The following is a 15,111-nucleotide window of genomic DNA, read 5'->3' as shown; positions in this document are numbered from 1 at the left end:
AAGTGCATGTCAGTCGGTGGAACCTGTCTCACGTAAGAGTACGTGTAAGGTCGGTCCGGGCCGCTTCATCCCACAATACCGTCGAAACAAGATTGGACTAGTAACGGTAAGCATATTGAACAAAATCAACGCCCACAACTACTTTGTGTTCTACTCGTGCAAAGATTCTACGCAATAGACCTAGCTCATGATGCCACTGTTGGGGAACGTAGCAGAAATTCAAAATTTTCCTATGTGTCACCAAGATCTATCTGTGGAGAAACCAGCAGCGAGGGGAAGGAGAGTGCATCTACATACCCTTGTAGATCGCTAAGCGGAAGCGTTCAAGAGAACGGGGTTGAAGGAGTCGTACTCGCCATGATCCAAATCACCGGAGATCCTAGTGCCGAACGGACGACACCTCCGCGTTCAACACACGTACAGCCCGGTGACGTCTCCCACGCCTTGATCCAGCAAGGAGAGAGGGAGAGGTTGAGGAAGACTCCATCCAGCAGTAGCACAACGGCGTGGTGGTGATGGAGGAGCGTGGCAGTCCAGCAGGGCTTCGCCAAGCACCGCGAGATATGAGGAGAAGGGAGAGAGGTAGGGCTGCGCCAAGAGGAGAAGTTCTCATCTGTTGGGCAGCCCCTAGACCTCAACTATATATAGGGGAAGGGGAGGGGGCTGCGCCCCCTCTAGGGTTCCCACCCAAAGGGGTGCGGCTGCCCCCAATCCCATCTAGGGTGCGGCCAAGGGGGGGAGAGGGGAAACTTGCCCCCCAAGTTAGGTGGGTTTGCTCCCTCCCCCAAACCCTAGGCGCCTTGGGCCCTTGTGGGGGGCGCACCAGCCCACCTGGGGCTGGTCCCCTCCCACACTTGGCCCATGCAGCCCTCCGGGGCCGGTGGCCCCACTTGGTGGACCCCCGGGACCCTCCTGGTGGTCCCGGTACGTTACCGATAAAACCCAAAACTTTTTCGGTGACCAAAACAGGACTTCCCATATATAAATCTTTACCTCCGGACCATTCCGGAACTCCTCGTGACATCCGGGATCTCATCCGGGACTCCGAACAACATTCAATAACCACATACAAACTTCCTTTATAACCCTAGCGTCATCGAACCTTAAGTGTGTAGACCCTACGGGTTCGGGAACCATGCAGACATGACCAAGACGTTCTCCGGTCAATAACCAACAGCGGGATCTAGATACCCATGTTGGCTCCCACATGTTCCACGATGATCTCATCGGATGAACCACGATGTCAAGGACTCAATCAATCCCGTATACAATTCCCTTTATCTAGCGGTATTGTACTTGCCCGAGATTCGATCGTCGGTATCCCGATACCTTGTTCAATCTCGTTACTAGCAAGTCTCTTTACTCGTTCTGTAACACATCATCCCGTGATCAACCCCTTGATCACATTGTGCACATTATGATGATGTCCTACCGAGTGGGCCCAGAGATACCTCTCCGTTTACACGAAGTGACAAATCCCAGTCTCGATTCGTGCAACCCAACAGACACTTTCGGAGATACCTGTAGTGCACCTTTATAGCCACCCAGTTACGTTGTGACGTTTGGTACACCCAAAGCATTCCTATGGTATCCGGGAGTTGCACAATCTCATGGTCTAAGGAAATGATACTTGACATTAGAAAAGCTTCAGCATACGAACTACATGATCTGTATGCTAGGCTTAGGATTGGGTCTTGTCCATCACATCATTCTCCTAATGATGTGATCCCGTTATCAATGACATCCAATGTCCATGGTTAGGAAACCATAACCATCTATTGATCAACGAGCTAGTCAACTAGAGGCTTAATAGGGACATGGTGTTGTCTATGTATCCACACATGTATCTGAGTTTCCTATCAATACAATTATAGCATGGATAATAAATGATTATCATGAACAAGGAAATATAATAATAACTAATTTATTATTGCCTCTAGGGCATATTTCCAACATCTTGTTACTGGTAAGTCTCTTTACTTATTACGTAATGCATCATCCCGCAACTAAATCATTAGTCACATTGCTTGCAAGGATTATAGTGATGTGCATTACCGAAAGGGCCCAGAGATACCTCTGTGACAATCGGAGTGACAAATCCTAATCTCGATCTATGCCAACTCAACAAGTACCATCGGAGACACCTGTAGAGCACCTTTATAATCACCCAGTTACGTTGTGACGTTTGGTAGCACACAAAGTGTTCCTCCGGTAATCGGGAGTTGCATAATCTCATAGTCATAGGAACATGTATAAGTCATGAAGAAAGCAATAGCAACATACTAAATGATCAAGTGCTAAGCTAACGGAATGGGTCAAGTCAATCACATAATTCTCTAATGATGTGATCTCGTTTATCAAATGACAACTCATGTTTATGGCTAGGAAACTTAACCATATTTGATTGACGAGCTAATCAAGTAGAGGCATACTGGTCACACTCTGTTTTGTTTGTCTATGTATTCACACATGTACTAAGTTTCTGGTTAATACAATTCTAGCATGAATAATAAACATTTATCATGAAATAAGGAAATAAATAATAACTTTATTATTGCCTCTAGTGCATATTTCCTCCAGTCTCCCACTTGCACTAGAGTCAATAATCTAGTTCACATCATCATGTGATTTAACACCAATATTCACATCTGTATGTGATTAACACCCATAGTTCACATCGTCATGTGACCAACACCCAAAGGGTTTACTAGAGTCAATAATCTAGTTCACATTGCTATGTGATTAACACCCAAAGAGTACTAAGGTATGATCATGTTTTGCTCGTGAGAGAAGTTTAGTCAATGGGTCTGTCACATTCAGAGCCGTATGTATTTTGGAAATATTCTATGTCTACAATGCTCTGCATGGAGCTACTCTAGCTAATTGCTCCCACTTTCAATATGTATCCAGATTGAGACTTAGAGTCATCTGGATCGGTGTAAAAGCTCGCACCGATGTAACTCTTTACGACGAATCTCTTTTATCACCTCCATAATCGAGAAACATTTCCTTAGTCCTCACTAAGGATATTCTTGACCGTTGTCCAGTGATCTACTCCTAGATCAAAATTGTACTCCCTTGCCAAACTCAAAGCAAGGTATACAATAGGTCTGGTACACAACATAGTATACTTTATAGAACCTATGACTGAGGCATAGGGAATGACTTTTCATTCTATTTCTATTTTCTGCCATGGTCGGTGAGGGAGTCCTGGATTAAGGGGTATCCGGACAGCCGGACTATATACTTTGGCTGGATTTTTGGACTATGAAGATACAAAACTCAAGACTTCGCCCCATGTCCGGATGGTACTCTCCTTTGCGTGGAAGACAAGCTTGGCAATCCGGATATTAGATTTCCTTATTTGTAACCGACTATGTGTAAACCCTAGCCCCCTCCGGTGTCTATATAAACCGGAGGGTTTAGTCCGCATGAGGACGATCACAACAATCATAATCATCATAGGTTACCTCTTAGGGTTTAGCCTCTACGATCTCGTGGTAGATCAACTCTTGTAATACTCATATCATCAAGATCAATCAAGCAGGAAGTAGGGTTTTACCTCCATCGAGAGGGCCCGAACCTGGGTAAAACATCGTGTCCCTTACCTCCTGTTACCATCAGCCTTAGACGCAGATCAGGACCCCTACCCAAGATCCACCGGTTTTGACACCGACATTGGTGCTTTCGTTAAGAGTTCCTATGTGTCGTTGCTACAAGGCTCGATGGCCCGTCTCATTGTCAAAGACAACATCACCTCTGGGGGAGTGCTGGCTGTAGGCCAAACTCTCCAACTAGGTGGCTTCGTCATGGTTGCCCGATCGGCTGCCATGCCGGCGATGACCTCTCGGGTCATCACAAATAGCCTCCACGTCAATTCGGAACTCACCAAACAGATGGATCCAATAGATCTCTTTTCCCTTAATGAGATCTTAGATCGCATCACCGCTTTGGGAGTTGCTACAGACTATGACCGGATTGGGCTTAAACCCGACCAGAGGGATATTAAATCCCCACCGGTCACCCACGAGATAGCGGTAGTGGAAGAGCCACATATGGACCGTCCCTCTATTATGAGGACGAACTATGTCTGGATCACCGAGCTCTCTGAGCCGGATACCCGTTCGCGGGAGGAAACGACCCAGATCCCGAACTTAGAATCGGATAACTGGCCGGAGAAATCGAGCAACATCTTAGAACCCGAGCTGTCAAGCCCGGAAGCTCCTTTGCCCCGAGGTGCTAGATCGGATCAGAATCCAGATTCAACTACGCCCACCCACCCAGACATAAGCCGTCTCTCCCATATCAGACAAGAGCCACAAGAGATCCTACATCACTATTGGGCCAGATTCCTCCTTGTGATAAACAAGGTCAAGGACTGTCGCGAGGAGGACGCAATCTCGCTTTTCTGCAAAAATTGCACGAGCAAAGGGATCCTTAATGCTATAAGTCACTGTGACATAGTACACTTTGCCAACTTAGCCGCCATAGTACAGAAGTACTGTGCGATGGAAAGCACCTGGAAGACCCAAACAGACTTTTGGGATAATTCGGCTCTCACTAAACCTTCCCTCCGAGCTAAAAGGGCAAAGTCTCCTAAGTTACCCGATCCAACTCCCAAAAGGCCAAAGCCGACTCCAGGACGCGGAACCGTATTGGAAGAATGGCTCAATGGGCCATGCAAAATTCATAGCACGCCGGATACTACGCCAACACATAGCCTTAGAGCATGTTGGATACTCCAGCAGGTAGCAAAAAGTGGCAAGGGTCTTCTTGTAAATAAAGCAGAGCAGCGTCCCGCCGAAGACAACAATGCGGTATTAACAGTCTTCAAGACTTTCGCCTCGAATAATAGGCGCAAGCGAGCTCATCAAAATCTTGCTGAAATCTGCCACGTAGCAAAAACAAATCCGTGGAACGACACTGCTATAACTTTCAGTGCCAGTGACGAACCCCAACTCCAGATAGTCCGGGCACCTGCCGCTTTGGTCCTTAGCCCAATCGTGGATGGCTTTAGGCTGACTAAAGTACTCATGGACGGTAGCAGTGGATTAAACCTGATCTATTAAGAAACACTCAGCAAGATGGAAATTGATAAAAGCCGCATTGAGCAAAGAGGCACAACCTTCAGAGGAATCATCCCTAGTCGGGAGGCAAGGTGTGCGGGAAAAATCACACTTGATGTGGTATTCGGCACCCCGGAGAATTACATGTCCGAAGAATTCACATTCCAAGTGGCTCCTTTCAGCAGCGGATACCACGCCCTTTGAGGGCGGGACGCATTCACAAGCTTTCAAGCTATACCCCATTATGGGTACATGAAGCTTAAAATGCCCGGTCGCAACGGAATCATCATTCTAGCCAGCGATTCGGACGTCGCACTCCGCGCCGAAAATAAAACTGCAGCACTAGCCCTGGAAGCATTATCCGAAGCCCTAGCGGCCGAAGAACTAACAACGCTGCACGCCACAGTGGACAGGGACGACATGATACTTGACAAACGACCCAAGTCCACATCATTTAAACCCGCAGACGAGATAGTCAAATTCCAGGTCCATCCAATGGACCCCTCGAAGACAGCTTCCATTGGGGCACAGTTGAGCCCCACAATGGACTCCGCACTACGAGAATTCCTACGCAAGAATTTGGACATTTTTGCCTGGCATCCTTCAGACATGCCGGGCATCCCATGCAGGCTAGCCGAACACAGCCTCAATATACTGAAAGGATACAAGCCAGTCAAACAGACTCTTAGGTGCTTCTCAGAGCCTAAATGGCAAGCCATTGGAGAAGAACTAGCCAAGCTACTTGAGGCCGGATTCATCAGAGATATCAAGCATCCGGATTGGCTGGCAAACCTGGTAATGGTACCAAAGAAGAACAAATCCTAGCGCCTATGCGTGGATTTCAAGGACCTCAACAAGGCTTTCCCAAAGGATCCCTTCCCCCTCCCTTGCATCGACCAAATCATCGACGCCACTTCAGGACATGACTCACTATGTTTCCTTGACGCATATTCTGGATACCATCAAATAAAGATGGTAGAGTCCGACCAAGCTGCAACGGCCTTCATAACGCCGCATGGCCCTTTCTGCTTCAACACTATGCCTTTCGGGCTTAAAAATGCCGCCGCAACCTATCAACGCATGATTCAAACATGCCTGGAGAAGCAAATCGGCAAAACAGTGGAGGCATATGTGGATGACGTGGTTATAAAAACAAGACACGTCGAAACCCTAATAGATGACTTGAGGCTTACGTTCGATAACCTCCGAACATACGACATCAAGCTAAACCCGGAAAAATGTGTTTTCAGCGTACCCTCTGGGAAGTTGCTCGGCTTCATTGTTTCCAATAGAGGAATTGAAGCAAATCCGGCGAAAATCCGAGCTCTGTCGCAGTTGGCTATCCCAACAGACCTCAAGCATATCCAAAAACTCGTTGGATGCGTGGCTGCCTTAAGCCGCTTTATCTCCCGATTAGGAGAAAAGGCACTACCCCTTTACCGCCTTCTTTGACGCACCGAAAACTTCGTGTGGACGGATGCAGCCACGGCCAGACTGGATGAAATAAAGACCTTATTGGCCAGCAATCCAGTCCTGACAGTGTCAAATATTGGCGAACCCATGTTACTATACATAGCTGTGACACATTAGGTTGTCAGTGCAGTGCTTGTCGTCGAACGAGAAGCAGACGGATACAAGTTCCCGCTTCAAAAGCCGGTATATTATGTGTCCACCGTCCTCACTCCATGCAAATCCCGATACCCACACTATCAAAAGATAGCATACGTGGTCTTCATGGCATCCCCGAAGCTACGACACTACTTTCAAGAATGTTCCATTATGGTGGCCTCCGAAGTACCACTCAACGACATAATAAACAACCGCGACGCCATGGGAAGGATTGCTAAATGGGCCATCGAGCTCCTTCCGTTCGACATAACATACAAACCACGGCGGGCCATTAAGTCGCAAGTATTGGCCGACTTTGTCGCCGAATGGACAGAAGCCGAACTCCCTAAAGAGTACGGCACGTACTCCAACTGGATGATGCACTTCGACGGCTCGAAGATGCTGGACGGACTGGGAGCGGGTGTAGTCCTGACTTCCCCCACTGGACACACGGTCCAATACGTACTCCAAATACTATACACAGACTCTAACAACGTGGGCGAATACGAGGCTCTGTTGCATGGCCTTCGGATGGCAGTCTCTATGGGCATTCAACGCCTGGAGATGTGCGGGGATTCAAACCTCGCAATATCACAAATAAATGGAGATTTCGATGCCAAGGATCCGAAAATGGCGGCCTACCGTAACGCTGTCCTCAAAATGTCAGCTCGGTTCGAGGGGCTCGAATTCCACCATGTAGCTCGAGAAAACAATCAAGCAGCGGATATCCTCGCCCGCATCGGCGCTAAACGCGACCCTGTCCCACCTAACATATTCCTGAAAAAACTGTTCAAACCATCAGTGGTATGGGAAGGGGAGTCCAGCAACACTAGCCCGGATCTGAATACAACCCCAGATTCCGAACCATCTGACATAATCGGAGGCTCTGCCATCGAAATAACACCTTCGGCCCACGAAATCAAGGTTGTAATCACCTCGTGGACCAAGCCTTTCTTGGCCTACCTAAATAGGCAGGAGCTCCCCGAGGACCAAAATGAAGCACGTTGTATTGTGCGGCGCTCCAAGGCCTACAAAGTCCATGAGGGAGAACTCTACAAGAAAAGTGCCACCGAAGTGCTCCAAAGATGCATCTCCGAAGAGGAAGGGCGGCAACTCTTGGCTGAAATCCATGCCGGACTCGGCAGACACCACGCTGCGGCTCAGGCACTTGTCAGCAAGGCCTTTCGTATAGATTTTTATTGGCCGACAGCCTGAGCAGACGCACATGACCTTGTCCAGCATTGCGTCGGTTGCCAGCTTTTTGCCAATCAGAGCCATATGCCCCCTACCGCTCTCCAAACAATCCCTACCACTTGGCCCTTCGTGGTATGGTGGCTGGATATGGTCGGACCCCTTAAAGGGGGAAGCCATAAGAAAAAATACTTATTGGTCATGGTGGACAAGTTCACCAAAAGGATAGAAGCCAAACCAGTTAAAATGGCCGAATCCGGACCAGTGATAGACTTCATCTCAGGGGCTGTGCACCGTTGCGGCGTCCCTCACAGCATCATCACCGATAATGGCTCAAACTTCACAGCCGATGAAGTGAAAACTTGGTGCGGCAACATGGGCATTAAGCTCGATTATGCCTCCGTCTACCATCCCCAAACCAACGGTCAGGTCGAACGTGCAAATGGTCTCATTATGAGTGGCATCAAACCCAGACTAGTGCGGTCCTTGACAGAATCGGACACGCACTGGGTCGAGGAGCTCGATCCGTACTCTGGGGGCTGCGGACCACGCCGAATCGCACCACCGGATACACACCATTTTTTATGGTGTACGACACATAAGCAGTACTACCCTGCGACATAATACACGACTCACCTCGCGTGCGCATGTACGAAGAGAAGGAAGCCGAGTTAGATCGGCAGGACAACTTAGATGCCCTGGAGGAGGAGCGCGATGTTGCCAAAGCCCGTTCCGCATTCTACCAGCAGCAGGCTCGACGATATCAAAGCAGAGAAGTGCGGGCCAAAACTTATAATATTGGCGAACTCGTTCTACGCCTATCGGAGAAGAAGAAGGACAAGCTCAAACCTAAATGGGAGGGTCCCTTCATCATTGATAAAGTCCTCACCGGAGGAGCGTACCGCCTGCATAATGCATCCGATAACAGACTCGAGCCGAACCCATGGAACGTAGCCAGACTCTGGAGATTCTACGCCTAGTGCCGAACTCAGTGTTCGTCTCCTTACCCCCGCTCCTTTAATTATGCTCCTCCCCCTCTTTTTTTTCCTTTCTCACCCCTTTTTCCATTCCTCACATAAAGTACTCAATACAGTACGGATGCTCGGATCACTCCGGCCGCACTATGTGTGTAAACCATACCTGGGGGCTTCCTATGCGGAAGCTAAATATAATTACTTTTATGGCTTCTTGCCTATCACATATGCGTTCTTTTTTCATATGTGCCTTTTCTTCACCATTATATGCATCGATATGACTTAAGATGTGGCCATGCTGGGTTGCCTGGCTCTTGTGTTTATGCCCTACGTTCCCGTTAATTCGGCTAGGGCATAAGGGGAGCACCTCTGCGATTGTTACTTCCGGTTTAGCCGCATGTCTACCTCAGACTGGGTGAAGCTGAAAGCTAGCGTTCTTAAGGGAATATTCGGTCGGTGAACAAGAGATGTTTCTTTCGTTTATTACAAACGTGAATCCCCAGAAGTTTTGTATCTTGCGTTTCTGTTCGCAATCCGTACATGTACATCGCTGCATGCTTGCCCAAGGAAAGGAACCCCTAACGGAACTATTCTCCCTGGAAGATGTTTCTTACTACCCATGTAATATAACATAACTAGTTGGGTACTTGTATGTTCAAGCACTTATGACCCCGGCGCCTAGTTTCCACGCATACCCCGGTTCTGCATAACTGAGCGGGTATTCGGATACACCCCAGACTATCGGATTCGGGGGCTGAAGCAAAACGGTCCGCCATGACAAATGATCTTTAATCTGGCTAGGGACTACATATGTCCATTAAATTACATAGTCACTTGGACTGACTATATTCTTGCTCTATACCTTCCAACAGGCTATCTAGCTTGCAATCTTGTTGGGAATACTTTGCAGCTAACGCCACCTGGTCATACACCAGACTCAAGGGAATTTCTTGCCCATCTGGCCCCGCCGGTCCGGCTTCGGCCATATGGTTCGGGTCAAGCTTGGTGAAGTGCGTCTTCACCATGGCCCAGGCTTCCCTCGCACCTTGTCGGCAGGCTGACATCTTACACAAATGGAAGCACTGTCGTGCTCCTTGGAGCATATCCACGAGCTCCTCCATGCCTTTTGGCAGGGAAGTGGATGGCCACAAGGCCTGGGCAATACCCTACATCACCTGCCGAGCTCGCTCGTGCAGTTGTGAGAGGTCTTGCAGTAGATCACCTACGGACGCGGGCATCTCCTCTTCAGGACGGCCCGTCAACATACCTACAGATATAAACTCTTTCAATATGCTTCCAGCTGAGCTGTACTACAGTTCGTCTAGGCACTTACCATAAATGCCGCGATGGAGCCTTCTGTTCTCCTTCACGGAGTCCGCCAGCTGAGCGCGAACATCTCCTAATTCGACGCCCAGTCGAACATTGGCATCTTGAAGATCGTTCTTCTCCCGCCTAACTTGCGTAAGAACACGCTCACCAGCTTTTAGCTGCCTTTGGAGATATGACTCGCTATCTCTTCCGATCTCTGATTCTCCCCGGGGTTGTTTGCAGAAATTTCGGCTAGACTTATCAAATAAGCCAATCACTAACTGGTACATTACCATAAAATTTCGTTATTAAAAACGGAAGTTACCAGGAGAGGCCTTTTGGGATTCTTCTAGTTTGGCAACTGCGGCCCTCAACTGGGTCTTGCACTCCTCCAGCTCTTGAGACAATTGGGTATTCTTTTCTACAAAGACCTGTGCATAACATGATCCTTAAATCAGTTATTCCGGCTGTTTCAAGTCTCAGGGGCTACTGCTATGCAGGCTTATCAAATTTCCTTACCCGTATATCTTTTGCATACTGGTTTGCCGCTCGGGCGAGTCCGCCTTGAGCAGTCCGAATATATGCGTCTCTCGAATTGAAAGCATTAAATGCCTCTTCGGAAAAGATGTTATTTCGAAGTGTGGCCCGTCGGTGCCAGTGATTCATGGCACTCTCCACTTCATAATTTGTGGCAGAGAGCATATCCGCATCCTCTGTCGGAGGACAATTCGGCATCGGCCCTGCGTTGGCCTCCTCTCTCGAAGCCGGTTCAGGAATCCGGCTGGTCGAGGCGTGGTCGGCAGGTTCCCCGGATATAGTCTGGCGGCTCCTCTTTCTGCCAGAACACGAGGGGTGCTGTTACATTTCAAATACAATAAATCATAGAGTAGGTTTTTACCATACCTCTGTAACGGCGTTTCGGCCCTAACCGCCTTCTTCTTGAGCCTGCCTGACCCGGATGCCCTTTGCCGATGAGCCCCCAGGGGCTCGGCGCTGCGTTCTGATGGTCGTCTCTATAAAAATGCAACATTTAATGTGTAGGGCAGGATATCAGAAAGTAGTCCTCTTTAGAGGATAAAGTTTTAACTTTGCTTACCCACGATGCAGGTAGCAGTCCAGGATAGTCGGCGATGATATCCCTAAGGCGCCATCACAGCTGGCCTGATAAAATGTCCCGTCGACTAGCTCCACAGTAATATCTGGGTCTTCCTCAAGTCCTGGATCGCAAGCCCTGTCGGGGTCCTCTAGCTGTGGGGAGGGACTGTTGAATCCTTCCACGGCCCTCCTTAGTTCCTGCTCAGAAATGTCGAGGTTGATGATTTTGACAAAGGCGCCGGAATGAATAGAGCGGGGGAAAGAGTGACGACTTACCCAGCTTGGGGGGTTGTACATGGAAAATCCATCCCGCGGTCTAATACGAAGGAATTCTTCTTCTTCTCCCTTATACAAATCGGACAATATTTTTGTCAGAGCATTGGCGGAGTCCGGACCTTTACGACCACAACGGGTGGCATCATCCTCCCCATTGTAGTGCCACATGGGCTTACCCCGATATTGGAGTGGCTGCACTCCCCGCATTATGCATATTGCCATAACTTCGACTATTGTCAGCCCTGATGTGCCCAGTATCTTTATCCTGCTCATCAGGAAGTGTACTTCTCTGGTATCCTCCTCTCGGGGGATCTGAGGGCGCCAACTTTGCTGTACCTTCGGCGGAGCACTATTGAACTCAGGGAGGCCCGTTCGGACTGGATCCGAAAGGGGAACATCATCGACATAAAACCACTCCGAGGGCCAGTTTGAGGGTGCCTTCTTGGGAGTGCCGGACAGGTATCCGGCTCCGACGATGCGCCATATTTCGGCTCCGCCCACTTGACATATAGATTCCCCCTGGTTGCGAGGGACGAGGCAGAACAACTTCTTCCATAACCCGAAGTGAGCCTCACAGCCCAGAAATAATTCACAAAGGGCGACGTATCCTGCGATGCGCAGTACGGAGGCAGGAGTGAAGTCATGCAACTGGAGGCCGTAGAACTACAGGAGCCCGTGAAGGAATGGGTGAATGGTAAACCCGACGCCTCTTAGCAGATGCAGGATGAGGCATATTCGCTCCCCCAGGGATGGATTAGGAGATCTCTCCGCTTGCTCCCCGCCATTATAGGTGGCTAGTCCAGCTCGGACGGGGACCATGAACGCCGGTGGAAGAAATCCTTGGGTCTGCAGCTCTATCAAGCGGCAGTAAGGAACTGAACACTCTTCCCATCCACCTGGCTGGAGTGAAGATCACGGGAAGAAGAGCTACGGCGACCGGCCATGTTGGAATGGTTTTTTCCGGAGCGCTCTATTGAAAGCATGCTCAAGGGAAGAAGGTGAGGTTTGGATCTAACAATCCCCGTCCCTTCATATAGACGGTTTGCCTGCAGAGCCGGGGTGGCAAATGCAAAAATGCCTCGCCTCCTCGTATTCACTTGACACGTGGAGATGACCATTATTGAAGCACAGAAGCTGAGGAGGACAACATTGATGGGAAGCCAGATACTGTCCATTACAACAGGAGCTTTGGAGTATTCGGAGATGGAACCCGCCTTGCAATGTTGAAGACAAACTGCGCATCGGACTCATCATCATTGAAGCCTGGTTCAGGGGCTACTGAGGGAGTCCTATATTAAGGGGTATCCGGACAGCCGGACTATATACTTTGGCTGGACTGTTGGACTATGAAGATACAAAACTCAAGACTTCGCCCCGTGTCCGGATGGGACTCTCCTTTGCGTGGAAGAGAAGCTTGGCGATCCGGATATTATATTTCCTTCTTTGTAACCGACTCTGTGTAAACCCTAGCCCCCTCTGGTGTCTATATAAACCGAAGGGTTTAGTCCACATGAGGACGATCACAACAATCATAATCATCATAGGTTAGCTCTTAGGGTTTAGTATCTACGATCTCGTGGTAGATCAACTCTTGTAATACTCATATCATCAAGATCAATCAAGCAGGAATTAGGGTTTTACCTCCATCGAGAGGGCCCGAACCTGGGTAAAACATCGTGTCCCTTACCTCCTATTACCATCAGCCTTAGACGCATAGATCGGGACCCCCTACCCGAGATCCGCCGGTTTTGACACCGACAGTTGGGTTTGAGTCTTACTCAACTTCACACCTTGCAACACAGGCAAGAACTCCTCTTTGACTGTTACATTTTGAACTACTTCAAAATCTTATCAAGGTATGTACTCGTTGAAAAATCTTATCAAGCGTCTTGATCTATCTCTATAGATCTTGATGTTCAATGTGTTTGCAGCTTCACCGAGGTCTTTCTTTGAAAAACTCCTTTTGAACACTCCTTTATGCTTTCCAGAAAATTCTGCATTATTTTTGATCAACAATATGTCATTCACATATACTTATCATAAAGGCTGTAGTGCTCCCACTCACTTTCCTATAAAAACAGGCTTCACCACAAGTCTGTATAAAACTATATGCTTTGATCAACTCATCAAAGCATATATTCAAAATCCAAGATGCTTGCACCAGTCCATAGATGGATCACTGGAGCTTGCACACTTTGTTAGCGCCTTTAGGATTGACAAAACCTTCTGCTTGCATCATATACAACTCTTCTTTAATAAATCCATTAAGGAATGAAGTTTTGACATCCATTTGCAAGATTTCATAAAATGTGGCAATTTCTAACATGATTCGGACAGACTTAAGCATCGATACGAGTGAGAAAATCTCATCGTATTCAATACCTTGAACTTGTCGAAAAACTTTTTGCGACAAGTAGAGCTTTGTAGATAGTAACACTACTATCAGCATCTGTCTTCCTCTTGAAGATCCATTTATTTTCTATGGCTTGCCGATCATCGGGCAAGTCCACCAAAGTCCACACTTTGTTCTCATACATGGATCCCATCTCAGATTTCATGGCCTTCAAGCCATTTTGTGGAATCTGGGCTCATCATTGTTTCCTCATAGTTCATAGGTTCATCATGGTCTAGTAACATGACTTCCAGAACAGGATTACCGTACCACTCTGGTGCGGACTATACTTTGGAAGAGCTACGAGGTTCTGTAGTAACTTAATCTGAAGTTTCATGATCATCATCATTAGCTTCCTCACTAATTGGTGTAGGAATCACTAGAGCTGATTTCTGCGATGAACTACTTTCCAATTCAGGAGAAGGTACAATTACCTTATCAAGCTCTACTTTCCTCCCACTCACTTCTTTCGAGAGAAACTCCTTCTCTAGAAAGGATCCATCTTAGCAACGAATATCTTGCCTTCGGATCTGTGGTAGAAGGTGTACCCAACAGTTTCCTTTGGGTATTCTACGAAGACGCACTTCTCCGATTTGGGTTCGAGCTTATCAGGTTGAAACTTTTTGACATAAGCATCGCAGCCCCAAACTTTAAGGAACGACAACTTTGGTGTCTTGCCAAACCACAGTTCATAAGGCGTTGTCTCAACGGATTTTGATGGTGCCCCTTTTTAAAGTGAATGCAACTGTCTCTAATGCATAACCCCAAAAAGATAGTGGTAAATCGGTAAGATACATCATAGATCGCAACATATCCAATAAAGTGCGGTTACGATGTTCGGACACACCATTACGCTATGGTGTTCCATGTGGCGTGAGCTGTGAAACTATTCCACATTGTTTTAAATGAAGGCCAAACTCGTAACTCAAATATTATCCTCTACGATCATATCATAGAAACTTTATTTTCTTGTTATGATGATTCTCCACTTCACTCTGAAATTCCTTGAACTTTTCAAATGTTTCATACTTGTGCTTCATTAAGTAGATATACTCATATCTGCTCAAATCATTTGTGAAGGTCAGAAAATAACGATACCCACCGCGAGCTTCAACACTCATCGGATCGCATACATCAGTATGTATTATTTCCAATAAGTCAGTTGCTCGCTCCATTGTTCCAGAGAACGGAGTCTTAGTCA

The sequence above is a fragment of the Triticum aestivum genome, chromosome 6B (genome assembly GCF_018294505.1).
Source record: "Triticum aestivum cultivar Chinese Spring chromosome 6B, IWGSC CS RefSeq v2.1, whole genome shotgun sequence".
NCBI classification, from domain to species: Eukaryota; Viridiplantae; Streptophyta; class Magnoliopsida; order Poales; family Poaceae; genus Triticum; species Triticum aestivum.
This window is presented reverse-complemented; position numbering follows the sequence as displayed.